Below are 20,542 nucleotides of genomic sequence, written 5' to 3' on the forward strand. Positions count from 1 at the left end.
CTAAATGCAGTCATGTGGGGTACCAAATGAAAGATTTTCATTGGTGCTATTTAAAGCAAATCTAGATTTTAGCATTTATCGTAAAACGACGAAATGAACCACATTTAAATGGAATGGAAGTCCCATTCTAACAAACTATCCAATAAAAAATTCGGGAAAAAATATCATAGTGATAACATTTAGGTCCCAAAATAACCTCCATCCCAACATCTGTTCAAATAAAGTTCACACGCAATACTATATTATTGGATTCTGGAAGTTTATTGGAAAATCCCCTTGAGTTTCTAGTGTCCGCAGTTTCGCGGCATGGGCATAATTTTGTTTTCATTGCCCTGTAACCAGCTGATGAGTAGATGCTTTTGGTAGTATGCAGCATTTTTCCTTTTTTTCCTACTTAGTTTTCTTCAACACCTCCATTACCCTCCTTTCAATTTTTCACTTCCCAACCCGACATTAACTTACTTTAAAATATTAATTTACAAATGACCATTTTTATTTTTTTTCTTTAGATAATTTTATCCACTACCCCCTCTCATCGTTTAGACTATAATTCATCTAAATATTTCCAATAATGAAAATTTTTTTGGAATATTTCAAAAATGATCATTAACTTTTTTTGTTGTTGTTTTCACATGGACCTGATCATACTGCATACTGCATATTATTAAACGTTTCGGGCTAAGGCCTCTTTTGGGTACTGTGGAAGGAGTTAGGGCTTTTAGTGCGGAAAATGAACAGCTTACTCATCCCCAATGACAATTTTTAGTGGGTAGATAGTTTTGAGGAGTTAGGTATTTTCAGAAGTTACGTGAGTGAACGCTTAATATTGAGTAGCATCAGACTATAGGGGGTTGATTTTATTAATCTTAAAGAAATTTAAAATAAGGGCTATACGCACAAGTTGTGGTATTTTCTTCCAATGATTGTATTTACCTTTCCACGGATTAATTTTACAAGAGTCAATCCAGATCAACTTAAACACGGAGTTGAAATGTAAATCTAGACCTGTAGCCAACTGAACATGTACAGCGTCATCCTTTTCTACCTTCAGGAATAACCTTTGGTAATTGAAATTGTGCAGACGGTCTTCATAATTCCACCGGACGGCGAAATATCAAAATGGTAGTGAAACCGTGGATTGCGTACAGAGCATCCTCCCAACGCTGAGAACACTCCGCAAGGAAAAGAAGGAATAGGAAAACTTCAACCTTAGCTACGAGAAGCCAGTCTGTTGTTTTATGTGCTCATCGTGGTAGAAGTATGAATTCTTTGGGCAGCATTTTTTTTTTGTGCGTACACGGAGGTGGAAAATCTTAGAAAGACACGTCCGCCGCAGCTCCGCCGCCCAAACGGCGGAACTACAGCGGGCGCGTGTGGGATTCACACCCACTAAAAACCACCCCCGGTCTCTCCAGCCCCAGCCCCGCGAGACCACCATTCAGGTATTACTTCGCGGGGTAGGTTTGCTCTTAGGCACTCATCCTTCACCTATTTGCAGCTTTCCTCCTTCTTTGTTCCTTCAGCAACTCCTCCTGCATTTGGATGATTGCGGAGCTAATCGCAAGCCACTTCTCCTCGGACTCCAGCATCTCAGTAACCAAGCTCTCCGGGGTCCCACTCCTGCCCAGCACCTGGTTTAAGCTCCTTCTCTCCATCGCAAATCGTGGGCAGTAAAACATCACATGCTCTGGATCCTCCGGTATGCCATCGCATCTGGGACAGTTCGGACAATCATCCAACCCAAAGCGGTGCAGATACTGCCTGTAGCAACCACCGTGTCCCGTGAGGAACTGGGTAATGTGGTAGTTGGTCTCCCCATGTTTTCGCTCAAGCCACACCCTAATGTTGGGAATGAGCCTGTGCGTCCACCGACCTTTCGTAGACTCGTCCCATCTGCGTTGCCAGAGATCATGCGACTCTGACCTTGCCGCATTTCTACGCTGTGCATGCCCCTCCATATGTCTTGCATTGTACAGGACACTCATTTCTTTGGCCAGAATGTCAACCGGGATCATGCCTGCCACCACCAATACTGCCTCATCTGATGTGGTTCTAAAAGTACTGCAAACCCTCAAAGCCATCCGCCGGTAAACCGAGTTCACCTGCTTCCGTCTCTGAGAGTTTGCAAGCGCCTCTACCCACACAGGCGACGAGTAGAGCAGGACGGAGCGCACCACTCCGGCTAGCACCAACCTCCGGCAATGTTTCGGTCCACCAATATTTGGCAACATTTTTGCAAGTGCCGTGGTGGTACTGGCTGCCTTTTGGCAAGCATACTCTAGGTGTTCCCTAAAACTCAATTTGGTGTCAATTATTACCCCCAGGTATTTGATAGCCGGCTTTGATACGACCGTATATCCGCCGACCTCCACTTTTACAGTGTTATTTTTCCTGCGTTTCGTTATCAAGACCGCTTCCGTTTTCGCGTCCCCCAAGGTCAGCCCGGCCTTTTCTAGCCAGGACTTTACCGCTCTCACTGTTTCCGTTGCGTAAACCTCCACATCTTCTGGGTGTTTTGCTGCAACAACCACAGCTAGGTCATCAGCAAAGCCGACAATCGTAGTCCCCTCTGGGACGGGAAGAGCAAGCACCCCATTATACATGATATTCCACAACAGGGGACCAAGTACCGATCCCTGTGGTACCCCGGCTGTGACAATGTACTCTTTGGGGCCCTCATCCGTCCCGTACCAGAGAGTCCTCTCTGAGAGGTAGTTTTCCACCAAATTCGCTAAGTATCCGGGGACACCTATGTCAGCCAACGCCCCTTTAATTCTATTCCAGTTGGCCGAGTTGAATGCGTTTTTGACATCCAACGCCACCACGGCACAGCAGCCGCTAGAAATCAGTGCACCTTTTGCCAGGTTTACCACCATACCAATTGCGTCCACCGTAGAGTGGGCGCGTCGGAAACCAAACTGGCGTTCCGACAAACCATTGCTGGCTTCGACGATGGGCAGGAGTCTGTTTTAGATGACTCTCTCCATCATCTTCCCCATTGTATCCAACAAGCAGATAGGACGATACGACGCTGGGTTTCCAGGTGACTTGCCAGGCTTCGGAAGCAACACCAACTTTTGCTTTTTCCAGTGGGCAGGGAATATTCCTTCTTTTAGGCACGCCTCGAAGGTGTTGGCGAAAAGGTCGGGCCTAGTCTTCACTGCCAGTTTCAAAGCTCAGTTGGGGATGCCATCCAAACCTGGGGCCTTGTTGTCACCGAACCTACCACATATTTCCCGCAACTCCTCCACAGTTACAGGTGGTATTATGCCGTCATTTAGCTGGACAAAAATTTGCCTTCCCCTATTTTCGTGGTGAGGAAACAGAGTGATAACAATCTGTTTCAGGAGGCGCGGACAGGTCACCTGGGGTGATTTCCGCAGCCTTTTCATCACCACTCTGTAAGCCTCCGCATTTATAGCGATTCAGTTAGCTGTAAAGTCATGAAAAGGAAGATGTAAGGGAATATCGGCGTTCATCATCATCATCAACGGTGCAACAACCGGTATTCGGTCTAGGCCTGCCTTAGTAAGAAACTCCAGACATCCCGGTTTTGCATCGAGGTCCACCAATTCGATATCCCAAAAATCTATCTGGCGTCCTGACCTACGCCATCGCATCATCTCAGGCAGGTTCTGCATCGCCTTTTTTTTCTACCATAGATATTGCCCTTATAGACTTTCCGGACTGGTTTATCCTCACGCATACGGATTAGGTGACAGGCCCACCGCAACCTGTTGAGCCGAATTTTATCCATAACTTGACGGTCGTGGCATCGCTCATAGATTTCGTCGTAATGTAGGCTACGGAATCGTTCATCCTCATGTAATGGGCCAAAACCCAGGTCTCCGATGAATACATAAGGACTGGCAAGATCTTGGCTTTCTACAGAGTTTTGACCCGTTTCGAGCGGAACAGTTTTTGTAAGCTAAAATAGGCTCTGTTGGCTGCCAACAACCGCGCGCGGATTTCATCGTCAGAGCTGGTACAGGTAGGTTGTGGTTTTCAACCCTAGTTGGGAGAAATTTTAAACAGTCTCGAAGTTATAGTCTCCTATCTTTATTGTTTTCGTTTGACCAGTGCGATTCGACGGCTCTAATGTTACCATGTCCTTCCTCTTGCCTTCATTAATGCGCATCCCAAGATCACGCGCTGCCTGCTCGATCTGGATGTAGGTAGACTGTACATTTCGCGTTGTTCTTGCCATAATGTTAATATCGACAGCGTAGACCAGTAGTTGGATGGACTTGAAGAGTCGCGAATCGCGAATCACTTTCTTCAGGGCCAGGTTAAAGAGGATACATGATAGGCCATCCCCCCGTCTTAGACCGTTATTGATGTTGAATGGCCACGAGGGTGATCCTACTGCTTTTATCTGACCTCGCACACTGGCCAGGGTCAGCGTAGTCAGTCTTATCAATTTCACCGTAATACCGAATTCTCTCATGGTCGTGTACAGTTTTACGCTAGTCAGTTGATGTTCACAATACAAAAAAGAAAAGATGAGAAATGTATTGGCAAGCCCTTTCAGAAACTAATCCGAAGAGCTCTAGGGTTTGGTCAATCAATTTTCTTCTTCCTTTCATCATTCTTTTTTTTTTTTGCATTACTATTTGATTATTTTTAATTATATAACATTAAGTTCAGATAAGTTTTTAATTTGAGGGCATCCTCTTCCCCTTTTCGGCCCTTACTGCTGCGAAACTCATACTAAAACAACGAATCGGAAGATGCGAAGCCAGGGTTGAAACCGCAAAGGCACGCCTTATGAACATCTGATGCAAGAGAAGATATGATCCATCGGGGATCTTCCCTCTCGATCGCGCTTTCAGGCCCCGCGTTTTACGGATTCACACGCGCAGTCGAGCCGTTATTTTTTATTTTCCAGTTTTAGCTGGCTTGTTTTTTTTTCGCTAGGTCCGCACGATCTTTCCCTACTTTCCATTATTTGTTTTTCAGATTTGGATGTGGACCCACACATCGATTTAAGGACCCGTGAAGCTTTTTTTATAATGACACGCGGTGGACGCGGCACTTCAGTGGAGCTTCAATATTTGCGAGTGGACCCTTGCGGTCAATTTCGCCAATTTTTCGGATTTCTAGGACAGCTTTCCCCTCTAGGTCGACTCCAGCTAACCAAAATGATCTTTTTAAACCATCATCAATCCCATCAAATCCTTTTCAATATTGTAAAATTTTACAGCACCACCGAGCATACTGTAAAATTCCATACTAGAAAAGTGACCAAAATCCCCCTATTATAACATCAATTCATCTTCAGATAGATGCTAAAAGATGGATGATAGAAGTCAATATCAAACTAAAGTATTATTTACTATCTGTATGACGGGTATGACGATTATTCTTGGTAGCTGTAAATTATTGGACGATCATTGTACGTAGGTAGCTTCCCACTCTAATAAATTTAGACCTTTGCCAAGGATAACAACAATCAAGATTCCCCATTTATCGGGTCATCGTATTCTTCCTACTTGGATTGATGAGCAGAACATCGAAGACGTTCATCAATTTCTATACCTTGGTGGCGTTGGTTCTACTGATGGTAGAATCCAGTTTAACGTTACTCCACGCATTACCAGCGTTTGCTCCACCTTCACTGTTTTGTATAAAACCTAGAAATAAAAATACCTCAACACCAATATCAAGTTGGGGTTGTTCCGCACCAATGTTCTCTCTGTGTTGTTATGTGGTACCAGCACATGGAAAGTAACCGCTACCGCTTCTCGAAAGCTCCAAGCCTTTATTAGCATCTCTCTCCGACGTGTCATCGGTGTACTCTAGCCCCCTAAAAACTTTCAAGCGAAGAGCTCCGTCGGCACACAGGCCAAGTTTCAGTAGATATTTTGATTAGAGGACGAAAGAGGCAGTAGATAGTACCCACTTTAGGAAAGAGTGATAACTCCACTACTGACTGTACCATGTAATGGAATCCACTATCTCGGAGTAGCCAAAAAGTAAATGATTTCTTAACCAGAAACACATGGCTCAGAACAATAAAGGAGGAGTCTCTTCTCGGGAGAGCCTAGAGAGAGCTGGAGCACATTTCAAAAAAACAACTTTCTTAATAATTGTAAGGTTTCCTGTCCAGTATAGTAAGCCTTATAATGTTTTACCATTTTCGAATTTTTTTTTAAATCTTTGGACATTTTTTTCGTAAAGTGCTAAGCGAGGCTTCTCATTTGATACCCCCAGAGAGACAGACAAATAAACAGTAACCCGATTTTAATGAATTTTTGTTTTCAGACAAAACCTAAAAACTAAATACTTTGACTGTCATACAGAGCGTAGAATGGGTTCATGGTCATATTATTATTTTGAGTTATTTCACCGGCAAACGACGCTAATATATCATACTACCTGCGTTAACTTCAACAGGAAATTAGGACACCACCACCGCTTGTCAACTAGAAATTGATTTAAAAAAATTGCCTATTTTTCTAAAAACTCTATGGTAAAAGACTTTCAAAGTGCTATTTGCAAAGTTTCTTTAATCATGGAAATTCCCGCATTCAACCCACTACCTCTTCCATCTGCATTTCCAACTCTACTATAGAAGATTTTGAAACTGTTATCGCCCTGACAACTAGTGTGAATGCCAACAACACCAGGGTACTACCCAATCAGTTACTGGTGGACTACCGCGAGCTACCAGCGTGAATACCAACCCGCATTAAGGGAATGAAGTTCACGTGAACAGTCACATGGCGTGCCGATGACCGAATTAAATAAGAAAATTTTCAATATTTTTTAGCCTTCCAGATAATACAATAATACCCTGATAACATAGAAACTGGAACCAGTCTGGCACGCTCATGACGCTCATTCGTGAACTGTCTATTCCTAGTCATAATAATCCGCAGAGATAGTAAAACTGGCAAAAAAAAATCGAATTTTTTTAAGGAGTGAATCATTAGCGTGCAATTAATCTGAATTTTTCACAACCAACCGGTTTAAAATGTACATAGATACACACTCACTCACCATTGCCAGAATATAATAATCATTATCATTGTAGGTGCTTAAAGGTGATTAAACTCTTTAACGCTCTTCGGGGAAATCTACATGAGAAATGGTGAAGTTGATTAACTACTCACTACATCTTTAGAGACTTCGGACTACAAATACGAATATATGATTAAAGAATTAGTCAAAATTGGCAAATTCGCGCCAAATCTGCCCCATTGCCACACCAGGGCACTTGGAATAACGATTTCAATAAGATAGGGAAGCCAGGTTTAAGTCACTGCTTCGGGCGTTTTTGAGCGCCATTTTGATGCTGCAAAGTCATAAGTCGGTATCTGCAGTAGGAAGGACAAGAGGAGCAGAATCTAGCTCATTCAGATCGATCATGCCCCACCCTACAACCAGAGATTTCTTTGAAGTTAAAGGCTTTAGGCGACTGCGAAGGAAGTGCCTGACGATCTTTCCATTCCTTTTCGACAATGCCAATTATAGTGTATGCCGAGTCGGCAGCGATGCTTTCCTATAGACTAATGTCCCGTGCAAAGCGTCTAGCTCAAATTTCTTGTAACTGGGTTTTGTTGTGGAAGGGTTACATCTTCCTTGGCTTGGCGCAGGTGATGAGCATTTGCCAAGTAGTGCTAGTAGATTCCACTCTTCACATTCGCCAGAGAAGTATAGAGTTCGCCCTTCAAGGGACTGGCCTACCTATTCCCCTCTATGTCCCTACAACTGGGAACCAGGAGGAGGTTGATTTTGAGCGTGGCATCCAGACTGTTCAGCATATATCTGCATTGCTCAACCAACCTGCACGATGTTGCCACTGTGTGCAGTGCGATAATGACCTTTTTGACTGTCAGTCAAAGCTTGGGCCTAGGATCGTGCCCCAGCCGTCAACAGGGTTCCAGCATCGCTAGTACTTTAGTGTGAAATACACTAGCGTATCTTGAAGGACCGCACGAATTGGTTACTCTCTGCATATCCGGGGTACTCTCGCTCCAACTTTTCAGAGCATCCTTGATCCGGCGGTCAAATATACTGTGTCGTAATCTTGCAACATATCAATGGCCTTCCAATTTGCCCTGGTTGGAAGCTTCTAATGTACTGCTTTGTATCATTTTTTGTATGCAACCTACTGCTACCACTTAGAAGTCCTGAAACCTAAAACTGGACGCTTCAGATATGAAAAGTTTTATATATTTCTTTATATTATTATTATCCACTCTCTCGAGCTTCTGACATTCAAAGTCTCAGACAACTTTGACCTATTATGACTTCGTTAGTAATAGTGCGATTTCTACCAAACTTGGTTGAATCATACACTATATCATAACCTATATTGCTGCTAAATTTTATGATTTTAGGATCAACTGAAGAGGGGGTTCTGCAGTAAATTACTAAAAATTATAGTAAAATACTATTATTAACTTTATTTGAAGAACTATCGGTATGGAAAGTATTTCGGAGCCTACAGTCTATAAAGTAGCAGATTCAGATTGTTCGGTTGGGAAGGTTCTGAGAATGGGTCTGTGTAAGAAATGATTACATTCATGCCCCCGCACTCCTCCTTTCCAATTAAATGTCAAAACTGAGACCAGTGTTGAAAAGTACTAATCGAGAGTTTTCATTTGATACCTCACATAACTACCTTTGGTGAAAAAAGTATTTTTTGAGCGAGGAGTATATAAACAGCGACCACCAGGCTATAATCTTCCAGATGGAGCATAATAGCAGCCGGCCCCAAGCCCGGTTGTGGAAGGAGAAGGGATGAATTACTCCAGTCTGAATGGTTGTACGCTTCCGCAGCGTCTCAAGGGGTAGGTGAGGAAAGTGCAGGAACTTTGCAGTCTTGCAAATTACTCACTCAGGAAGCTATCCCAACACCTGGCAGCTAGGGATAAAATGCAGCACCAAAAACAAGAAGAAGAAGAAATTTAAGGTCCGGTGCGGATAACCGGCGAGAGCCATGTGCGTAAGCAGCGGATGAAGTGGACTGAAGAAATGAACTTCTTCATCAGCCGCTCCTACTATCAAATAACGTCGGGGGCCGGTACAACACCTTACCACCCCATGTTGCACCAGAGATTCGTCGAGCGTTTCCCGCAATTCGCACATGGGACTGTGTAGCAAGTCGCAGATCAGTATGACTTTATAACTCGCAGCGACACAATCCACATCCACATCATCAGGGAGCATGTTCAACTTGAGGTCATCGCGGAAACTGGTGACCGAGAGTCGATGCGGGCAGAGGCGGCGGCATCAACAACACCACGTCGCTCTGCAGGCAATAGTTTCAGTATTCGCCGAAGCACTCTTTTCACCGTCCAGCTGAGGTTTCCACTGTTTTTCGGGACGAATTCCATAGAGCGTGTGTTGGATTTTCGGAAATCCTTTGCATAGACGAGGTATTCCTAGGTTCTATGCATCTCCAGCAACTCCGGGAATTCTATCTCAAATCAGTAATGAGATTGCATCTCGACTGTGTGCTGACATGTCGCTGCTACAATTACAGTCACTGCATTGTGGTGCAGTTACGGCTGTCAGATTGCACGGTCAGAAGATTCGCTTTCGTGTTATTGGTTCGAGTGACCGAAGAGATCCACCATGGAAAATTCGTCTGGAACGTCGGCATGACTCATTAAGGCAGGGTATTGCTAAGCTGACTCAATTCAGCTATGGCAAAGGCAGCAGACGGGTGAGAAATAAAGTACAGAGGGTTTACCGGAACTATGCCATCTCCAGTGAGACACCCGTAGTTGGAATTCTGGACACACTAAAACAGAAACTTTCTATCATATGCAGTTGGTTACGACGGTGTGGTGAAAGTCACTCTAGACGTGTTCTCAACGAATCCCAACAGAGCACCCAGACAGTGCAGTTTTCGGTAACGGAAGCGAAAGAATACTGGGGTGGACTTTGGGTGTTACCCGCCCAGCATCGTGAGTGAATCACCGCCGAAGGCACCCGCTATGCCAATATGCCAGGCATGAATGTTGCAGATGTTACCAAAGAGTAATGGTCAACCATTTGCTGAACGTGCTCGTCGAAAATTGAAAGCAGCCAGAGTCGAATTTGATTTCAATTCTAACACGAAATAAGCCAAGCATCAAGAGATTCCGATTCTCATTCAGACTAAAAAAAATTTGTGGATGGCGAGGTTGCGGCGACATTCGAAAACTTAATCCATGAACGATTCCAGATCCAAATTTGCACATATTCACGGTATGAATGAATGGCTACTGGGAAAAATTGTGTTCATGGCGTTGGACCTAAACCGCACATACCACAGGACTCATATGACCAAAGAGAACATTCCGAAAACTGCTGTTCGAACACCGGTTGTATTAATCGAGTTTCTGATGATGCTACTTGCAGGCTGACAGATAATTTAAGTTTCTGGTGATCCAGGCAATTGCCGAGCTACGAGGTTTTCAAGGAATTTTGAATTCTTGCCGTTGATGCATCCGAAATGCTACTCATCTGCAATCATCGCTCAACAATTTTTTTTGTAATTCGAAGCAGAATGATAAAAGGAAAATGCCATGAACTCCCCCAAGCGAAAAAGCTTTCGCTGCAAGACCAGTCTAAAACAAGTGGCTCTATGTGCTCATCCAGGCCCGACTGCTTCTTTGGCTCTCATCATAGATGCTGCGGACACAGCTGTAGACGTTTCGTCGGAGCAACGAATTGACGATCAGTGGAGGCCACTTGGTCTCGTTATGAAAACTACTAAGTACGGCAGAAACCAAGTATAGGACATATGATCACGTGTTGTATGCTATCTACCCCATCATTAAGTTTTTCCGACACATTCTGCAATCACGAACATTTGCCATACAAACGGACCAAAAACCGCTTGTCTAAGCGTTTGCCCAAAAGTTGGAAAAGACTACACCAAGACAGTTACGGTATTTGGAGTCGATTTCGCAATTTGCAACGGAGATTGTGCATGTCTCGAAGCCCAAAAACATCGTCCTTGATGCTCTATCCCGGCCCAATACTATTAGCACGCTGGCTACATTCGATTTCCTCGAGTTACAAGAACAGGAACAAGACGACGAATTCAAACATCATTTGGATGGTAAAACGTGTCTAAAGCTCCAGAAACTAAAAGTGGACGACACGGCAACAATCTACTGTGGCATTTCTCCTGGCTATGCCAAGTCGTACATACCCAGCGGCAGAGCAACATGTTAACAAATTCGCCAAAAGTAGGTCTGGCCGAGTATGAAAATAGACATTCTAAATTGGTCCCGTAACTGTCAGCCTTGTTAACGGTCAAAAGTCCAGCGCTACAATAGGATCGTGCCGAAGAAGATTTTACCAGAAGTTAAAGCATATAAATATTGCCTTACTCTGATAGATCGGTACCACTGAAAGATATACCTGTCCACCGATCGATGGAAGGCGCGTTAATGTACCAACAAACGACAGACTTAAAGTCTTCGGTTACTGAACTTCTTTATGGAACTTCTTTTCTCATTCAAGGTGAATTTTGTGTGAACGAGGACATACCAGCAGATCCGCAATTCTTCGCAAAAAAGTTTCACGAGTGTGTTCAACAGTCCCTACATCAACGTCTCCTCCCGGAAAACCACGATTATTCCATCATTAAGATCAGTTTACCATAATTTTATTCAGACTGACGCCAGGAAATACTGATCGTCTAAGGTCAACCAATAGCGACCCGCACAACGAATGACCCTCTCTTCGAACATATGCTAATAAAAACAACCGCAACGTCATGTTCAAGTCATCGTGACAGTCACTAGAGGGGGGTGCATGTAGCTGTGTACACGTACGTTTCCAACTTTAACCACCAGAGCGACGTTTCGGTCGTCGAGAAGTTTTTGGAAGAGATCTCTCTCTCTCTCTTCCTGATTGTCAAGCAGTATGGTTTTACGAGTTAAATCACCTTGTTAAATAATTTTTTCTTCATTTGCAAGAACATGGGGCCGAGAGTAGTTCTCTGGATGAACCCCCCCTAAATTCCTCTTCAAGCTCGTAGTCAAGTGAAAAGCGTTAGGATTTCATTTCTCAGCATCCCGGCACACAGAGCATGACAAGGCTTCCAACAGGGATTTTAAGACAACTACAATATATCATATAACCAATGTTTCTGCTTTCTTCTGAGAAGTGTAGGTGATGCAAAGGAATTTATGTAATTTATTACAATGTTGTTCTGAAAACCTGTCCAAGAGTGATATTTCCCAAAACGTAGTTACATGGAACGTTTAATAATATATATGCATCTTAGTGGCAGCTTCATAACGATTGCCAGTTGTTATTTAAGAGAGAAATCAATGAAAAAAGTTTTATTTTTTTTTTTTAAATTACAAGAGAAAAGACCAGGTGATCATGGAAAATCTGAAATATGTCAAATTTATTTTTCAACCTTTGTAGTCAATTCTACGGTCCCATTCGCTTAATATAAAAATCATCTCATTATGCCCAGCACGTTATGTATCTTGAATGCAGATCGTAGTATGTGATATAAATATAGAACCTGAAGGTCATATTGATGGGGACAAAATAGCGATAAGCTTCACCACTGCAGAAAAAAATATGTGGAAATAATGGAAGCGCGGTCGGAAGCAACATTTTGTTTTATTTACGCCACTCTCCTATTATTCCACTGTCCACAATACTAAGATGATGACCGAGATGATGACCGAATCATCTTCTATAATCAGCACAGAACTAAGCCATAAGTGATCATTTCGCGGAAATTCTAGATAGTTACCGAAGTATCTATTGATGAATTTAGATGGAATAACAGAGGTAATTGCAATATCTGCTCACCCGACTCTTGAGAAAACTCGCTCACTTAAGAAGTATCAAAGAAAAAAATTTAATTCACCACGGGCAATCATTGTAATCATAGACTTGAGTCCATAAAAATGTAGATCCACTTAACAGCTAGCAAACGAGTATTATCTCAGAGCAGCGAAATTGAAGGTCAAGGAAAGACTTGAATTTGACCATTAATGACATGTGCGCGGAAGGAAGATTTAAAGCGGTGGGCATTGATCTAAGAAGTGGAGATTTCTTGTTATTGACCTACGAGGAGGAAGACAGGGAGCGCATGTAGGAGGAAATTACGACGCTTTAAAATTGGGCTATTTTGAGATATAAATGGTAGGGTTTAATTTTAAACCCCAGGCCCGGAGGATATAGAAAGGGTGCGGAGAAAGAAACAAAGGTTACTGTCTCTTCAGCCCTCCCCCTTTTTGGAGCAACTTCCAAGTTCATATTATCATGGTGAAGGGTAAAAGGGGAAGGATCCTTCTCTTGACATCTATTAGAGAATTCTGACGCGGGAGTGAGTAAAGTTGGAAGATGGCGGCTACTCGCTCCAACCGCACCATAATTGCCTTAGCAGAAAACTTCTTAAAGACATGAAAATACCACCTTTTCGGAGCGCCGTAACTTTATAAGGACAGGGCGACTGCCACGATCTTTCGCTGGGGGTCGGTAAATTAAACTTTACCATGATGATATGCAAATGTCCCCGCTTTGAAACTACAACCGAGTTCAAGATGGGAGCCCTGATTTTTTTTGAGTGCCAGTGGTAAAAATTTGGTATAAAACTTTATAGTAAAATATTGCAAAAAAATTTTGAATTGGAAATTGGAAAATCTAAATGTCAAATGGAAAATTCTGAAATGGATTTAGAAAAATCTGAATCAGACTTACAAAACCTTTATATCAACTTTACATCGCAACGCCTTTCACGGTGTTCTACGTTCAGGAGCCTGCCGGATGGAGTGTGGAGTGTTCAGGCGGCACTGATAGGCCTGTCTGATCGTATATGGCAGGCTTAACGGGTTGTACGGCAGTCCCTTGCAAGTAGCGTTTGCTGGTTGAGGAAATCTGGAGTTGTTGTCTCGAAGTCTGGTACATCTTATTCTTTTTACGGTATGTATATAACCCAGGACACAGGAGATGTGCTGGACAGGGACCGGATTCCTGGAGAAGAGCGACTGCACCATATATTATAATGGCCATCCAGTAAACCATGTGCTCCGAATAGGTTTCTTAGTCAGCCAAAAAAAAACCTGATATTATCGGCGTTGAAAATACAAGCGAAAGGCTATGCACTCTGCGTTTGCGAAGCAAGTTTAGAAATATAAGCCTCATAAACGATCACACCCCTGCAGAGGAGACTACAGAGTCGGAGAAGGATACCTTTTACGAGGCAGTTGAGCGGACCCTCGAAGCCTGCCCAAGTATGATATCAAAATCGTACTTGAAGATTTCAACAGTCAAGTAGGGACAGAGCAGGCGATACGCTGGCTCCCATAGCTTACATAGGGATACCAATGATAACGGACTGCGGATTATTCAGTTAGCAGTATCGCACGAAATGGTTATATGAAGTACCTGGTTTGCGCGAAGGGTGGTCCACAAACATACATGGGCCTCTCCAGACGGGACCACTTTCAAGTAAATTGACCACGTGCTGATTGAACGCCGCCACCTCTCAGCTTTGATGAATGTCAGAACATATAGGGGGGCCAATATAGACTCGGATCACTATCTCGTTAGCGTAGTGCTCCTATCTCAAATTACAACACCACCTACAATTCCCTCTGACAATCAGAGTTAACGCTGAAGCCATCCACAGCATAGCCCTCCGCAACACCTATAAGGGGGAAATAGATGCCGCAATAATCGCAACTAACAGATGTCCTGGAAATGAAGCATCAACAAATAATCTTCACAGCCACCTGAAGAATCTTATCATCGATACGGCCACAAACATACTTGGGTCCAGCCGCAAGAAAAGTCGAAACGGCTGGTTCGACGATGAAAGTAAGCTAGCAACGGAATAAAAGAATTTTGCATACTGAGTAAGGTTGCATTCTCAAAGAACGCGAGCACGCGCGGACACTTATCCCGAATTCCGTCGAGCGGAGAAGCGACTTCACACACGGAAAAAGGAAGCCTGGCAGAACTAACAGGTCTGTGAACTCGAAAAGCTGCCACCATCAAACATGAAAGAAACAGTCCGTTCAATCCCCCGGCTTAAAAACCATAAGTCGCCAGGAACCGATGGAATTATAGCCGAATCTGTTAAATATGGAGGCGACCAACTGCACCAAGCGGTTCATCAACTTATGATCAAGGTATGGGACAGCGAATCAACGCAACGAGGCATTATCTGTCCCATACATAAAAAGGGAGATATCATGCAGTGCAGCAATTATAGCGGTATCACGTTACTGAGTGCCGTCTATAAGATCTTCTCCGCTATCTTGCTAGGTCGGATAGCACCATACGCCCAGAACATCATTGGCCCATACCAAAGAGGCATCACTCCAGGCAAATTAGCACCAGATCTGATCTGATCTGTGGCAAGCGACAGAGAAGCTGCTGGAATATGGACATCAGTTGGACCATCTTTTCATCGACGTTAAAGTCGCCTATGATAACATAGCCAGGGTAAAACTGTACACGGCCATGAGAGAATTCGGTATACCGACGAAACTTATAAGACTGACTACGCTGACTCTGACCAATGTGCGAGGCCAGATAAAAGAAGCAGGATCACTCTGGAGGCCATTCGACATCAACAACGGTCTAAGACAAGCGATACCCCACCATGCGTCCTCTTTAAGCTGACCCTGGAGAAAGTGATCCGTGATGCTGAGGTAAATGCAAGAGGTACGATCCCCTTTAAGTCCACCCAACTACTGGCCTACGCTGATGATATTGACATTATGGGAAGAACAACCCGAGATGTACAGTCTACCTTCATCCAGATCGAGCAGGCAGGATTGGTGCGAGATCTTGGGCTGCACATTAATGAAGCCAAGATGAAGTACATGGTGGCAACGTCCGAACCAAAAACCAAAGAACGAACAACATCAAATCGCACAAATGAAAACAATAAAGATAGGAGACTACGACTTTGAGACCGTTGAAAATTTCTCATATCTAGGGTCGAAAATCACAACCGATAACAGCTACGATGAGGAAATCCACACACGGTTGTTGGCTGCCAACAGAGCCTATTTCTGCTTACAAAGACTGTTACGCTCGAAACGTCTCACCATAGGGTCAAAGCTCTTACTGTACAAGACTATGATCTTGCCAATCCTCATGTATTCCTCGGAAACTTGGGTTCTTAGCAAGAAAAATTGCGAACTCTTGGCCGCGTTTAAGAGAAGAATCCTCCGAAAAATGTTCGGCCCCCTACATGAGGAGGGACGATTTCGTAGCCTACATAACGATGAAATATATGAGCAATACCATTAACGTCCGGTTGTGGATAAAATCTGGCTCAACAGGTTGCGGTGGGCGAATCACCTATTCCGTATGGATGAGGATGATCCCATCCGGAAAGTCTGTAAGGGCTATATCAATGGTAGAAAAAGAAGACGAGGCGAATCCTGCCTGAAATGGAGCGATGGCGTAGACCAGGACGCCAGACAGCTTTTAGGGATATCGAAATGGTGGACCTCGGCGCAAAACCGGGATGTTTGGAGTTCCTTATTAAGGCAGGCCTAGACCGGATACCGGTTGTTGCGCCGATGATGGGAACCGAGATAGCTCCTGGACTCTCATACTTCGGATGAACTCCCGTTGTATGTGAGTACAGCTCGGTAATTTGCGGTAGGCCCCCTAGTGGGAGCTTCATGGGGGTTGTGGTTATGCTCAAGCGAGAAGAGACCTTCGGGTCTCCGCGTGGTGTTGCGTTTCAACACGGGTGCCGTCCTCCTTAGTTCGGTAGATATTTAGGTAGGTCTTGCACTTGGTATAGACTCGTACCGTTGTTGCTTGTCTGAGCGGGGCTCTGATTGTGCCCACAAAATCAATCTGTGTCTTAAGAAGACCGTAGGATTAAATAGTCCAGACAGGTGCTCACGTTAAACCCTCAAGGACTTAACCGTCTTCTGTAGGGAACGTGGGATCTTTTATGGCACAGTTTAGTCCTTTGTTGAGTAGTAATAGTAGCACCGTGGTGAAGTGTTGATTAGATTTATTGATTACATAGTAGGAATTAATTCTTCCTTTGGTTGCTCTATGTTCCTGCCTAACGAGAGGAAGGGGGCCCGGAATAGAAATTTAAATGGAATAAAATGATAATATGGAGCCCGCATAATTTCCACCCCAGACCCGTATAATTTTCACCCCGGTCCCGTTTTTTTGATTAATGTTCACCCTGGGCCCAGATTTCTTCTCTACGACTCTGTCTATTGCCTCTTGATTCTTTTGTGTTGTGATGAGTATCTTTAACTTCCTTTCTAGGATGATCCTTCTTCTGGCCTTTTCCCATGTGTAGGCTTTGTTCCATGGGAGTGTTTGGCGAGCTTCAGGTGGGTCCAATAAGATTCAGTGTATTTTGCTCTAGTCTAGCGTCCACACATGGTCTTATCCCTTGATTTTTGGGGAACAACAAAAGTTTTAACCTTAGTCTCATACGTGCACAATTTTCAAATGTTGAGACTATTCCACAGAGTCAACAAAATATTCGAAGAGAAATGGGTTCCCACTTGCTTAAACGTTGCTAACAGATTTTTTGAAGTTTCGAAAGGGTATGCCAAAGTTTGTTGTGAACAGATGTGTGAAGATTGCGCTCATCTTCCTCCATTGTTCAACGAAACGTAGTTCTGTGGCTATCCACTTGCGAACCATCCTGTGGTAGTGGATTCTATTGCATGGCATAACCAATGTTATAATGGAATTGTTCCCCTTTCTTAATGTGTGACCTATCTACTGCCACTTTCGCCTTCTGATCAACGCATCTAAAAATGTTTAGCCCAGTCGGAAGAAACGACAGTGGATTTACAAATTATTATTGATGATTAAGCCATACTACTCGTGGAGAGAGACACAGTCCAATGAGCCCCTCCACGTGAAGAAAAGTGTCGGTGACAAAATGCAATTCTGGCAGACTGAACTTTCGGCTCTAAATACAGTAAACATACTCTAATCCAGCATCCTATGGACCGACAGCCAGGAGTGTCAAGGTCAAACGTGGAAAATGCGTCTCTCTTCAGTTTTTATGCATCAACTCCGCTAAATCCCACCCCAACAACACCGAGAGTCCCGACGGAGTCGTAGCAAAAATTCCCAAAAATCCTCAACCGGGTTAAAATTTGGTAAGAAATACGAACTCGACCGTTGCCAGTTCACTTTACAGTTTTTGCTCAACCGAAGCATGATTATATGTTTTTAAAGGTTTTGTTGTGTGTAAAACCAAATTTTTTTTTCGTCAAATATACTCATGTGGGGTATCAAATGAAAGGTCTCAATTAGTACTTTCCGAAGATTGTCTTAGTTTTGGCATTTGCTGGGAAGGTGGGGAGTGCGGGGGGTAGAAAATGATCATTTATTTAAGAAGGCCATTCTCAGAAACTGCTCAACCGAAAAAATCTGAAAAAAATCAAAACGCTGCCCCTATATGGTGGCTAGGCTCCGAAATACCTTCCATACCGATATCCCTTCAAACAAAGTTAATAATAGTATATTACTATAATTTTCAGTAATTGGCTGCAGAGCCCCACTTAATTTTATTCTAGCACCACGAAATTTTGCAACAATGTACGCTCTAATATTGAGCTTGATCCTACCAAGTTTGGTGGAAATCGCACTGTTGAAATAATAATTCGCAACGTCCAGGAACTGACTATTTGATACGAAATATCGTGATTACCAATTTTCGGCAGCGCGAAATAAAGAAAATTAACAAATTTGTGCGATTTAGCCGGAAATACGAATTATGGGGACTCCACTATATATTCAGAATAGAAAATAATTACTTGGCGACGGAAATGGTAGCAGCTATCAATCTCTCTGGAGTGCGACTCCTACGTAGACCATTGCAGATACACTCTCTTTTCATGCTGTCGAAAACCTTCTCGATATTGATGAAGGGCAGGCATTTTGGCGATCTAGACTCTGCACACTGTTTTAATGAGGTGGGCACAGGAGGACCCAGAGTCGAAAATAGAACTCTCCTTGTCGATCAGGCTTTTCGAAATATTCATCGGTGCTTTCCAGGATAATTTTGGCTAATATTTTCCCGACAGCTGAATGTACATAAAAACCCTTCCAGTTGTCGTACTCAAGACGGGTGCTTTTTTCGGAATCTGCACTATCATACCTTTCTTTCAATCATTGAGAATGATCTCAAATTCCCATAATTTACAATTGAGCGCCAGTATCAACTCTTCAGACATTACAGGGGCTGCGTGGAAAAATTTCACACGGAGACCGTCAAGACCCAGGGTTTACCATAGCTTACCGTTAACGCCCCTCACCTGTAAAACTTTTAATTAAGAACTATACAGTGACGAAATCAACCAATTCAATTGCTTTGTCACAGTAATGGAGCTTTAGCACTTTGTGGTCACCCCCGTTTGCAGCTATTAACAGAGCCCTCAGCCAATTTCCTTCGTCGGTCAGCCTCCATGGTTCCGTAATCTACAAGGTCCTGTAACGTCGTTTTGGGGCGGGCTGGATGTGCAGAGTTTGTGCTACCAAGTAAGTTTTCTCCCTGCTGAACGATAGCTAAAACACGGAGACAGACCGTATTGAATGTGGGAGGCCGGCACTCTGTTTCAGTGTGAACAAATGCAATAATGACACTTAAGCGAAAGTAAGCAACCATTAAATAAGCCCCCTTTGAGGCAATTGTCAGCACTTGGGTACCAACATTCAGAAAGCAGCTCCTAAGTCTACTACTAATCACGATATTATCAATAAAAATAGAGGTTGTGGCCGGTCATTCGAACCTAACTGACCTTGTCGTAAGTTCTGGGTTCCAACAGGGAGCCTCCGATGACGATGTGGTAAAGGTTGCAGAAATCTACAAACCTTTCACCATTGCCGTTGCTGTGACGGTCACCATCACATCACATCCCATCTCTGTGGAAGATGTCTAAGCTCACCTTGACCATTAAATTTTTGAAATTTGCAGGTTGCTAACCCCAAATTTCGACCGTTCTTAGTCACCTTCAACGACAAATCAGGGAATACTTTCAGTGTATTCTTAAAGTTCAATTCATAGGACTAATGAGCTAGACCGACGAAAATTATCTAAATATACCCTGCTAATCTGGTATAATAATGCTGACTGATCGTGGGTCGCAACTGATACCAGACCTACAGCAAACTGATCTTGTAAGGCCACTCATACATTGACTAGTAAATTGACCATCGTTAATTCGACCTTAACTACAATTTGTACTGTTGTTGCTTGAATTTATCAACGTACTCGGCACTAGGGTTTCTTGTCACGCTCATGCCAGATTCTCATTCACACTTCATGAAAGAGGAATGGACATGAAATGTACCTTATCTACCTTAACATTAGGCAACTACCAACAATAATACCAGTGACTAGACTATCTCAAAGATAATCCCAAACCTTCAAATTACGGTACAGTGACGCACTCGAAATTAATCGCATGCCGCCTACTCGTGCATACTGGTACAAATTGGATTGAGCGACAATTTTTTTTTTTACATCAATTACACTTTTCCATGACCTGAAAATATCAGGCAAATTTCAGATAAGTATTCGCAATCAAGTCTGCACTCTCAGCCAATT

General features: G+C 43.4%; 1 protein-coding gene across 2 annotated transcripts in view; it reads right to left on the bottom strand.

Moving 5' to 3' along the window:
• The window catches only part of LOC119654345 (glycerol-3-phosphate dehydrogenase, mitochondrial), a 55,016-nt gene that overhangs the window by 33,139 nt on the left and 1,335 nt on the right, over positions 1–20,542 (bottom strand). The window lies entirely within an intron of this gene.

This window comes from Hermetia illucens, chromosome 4 (assembly GCF_905115235.1).
Source record: "Hermetia illucens chromosome 4, iHerIll2.2.curated.20191125, whole genome shotgun sequence".
Lineage (NCBI taxonomy): Eukaryota > Metazoa > Arthropoda > Insecta > Diptera > Stratiomyidae > Hermetia > Hermetia illucens.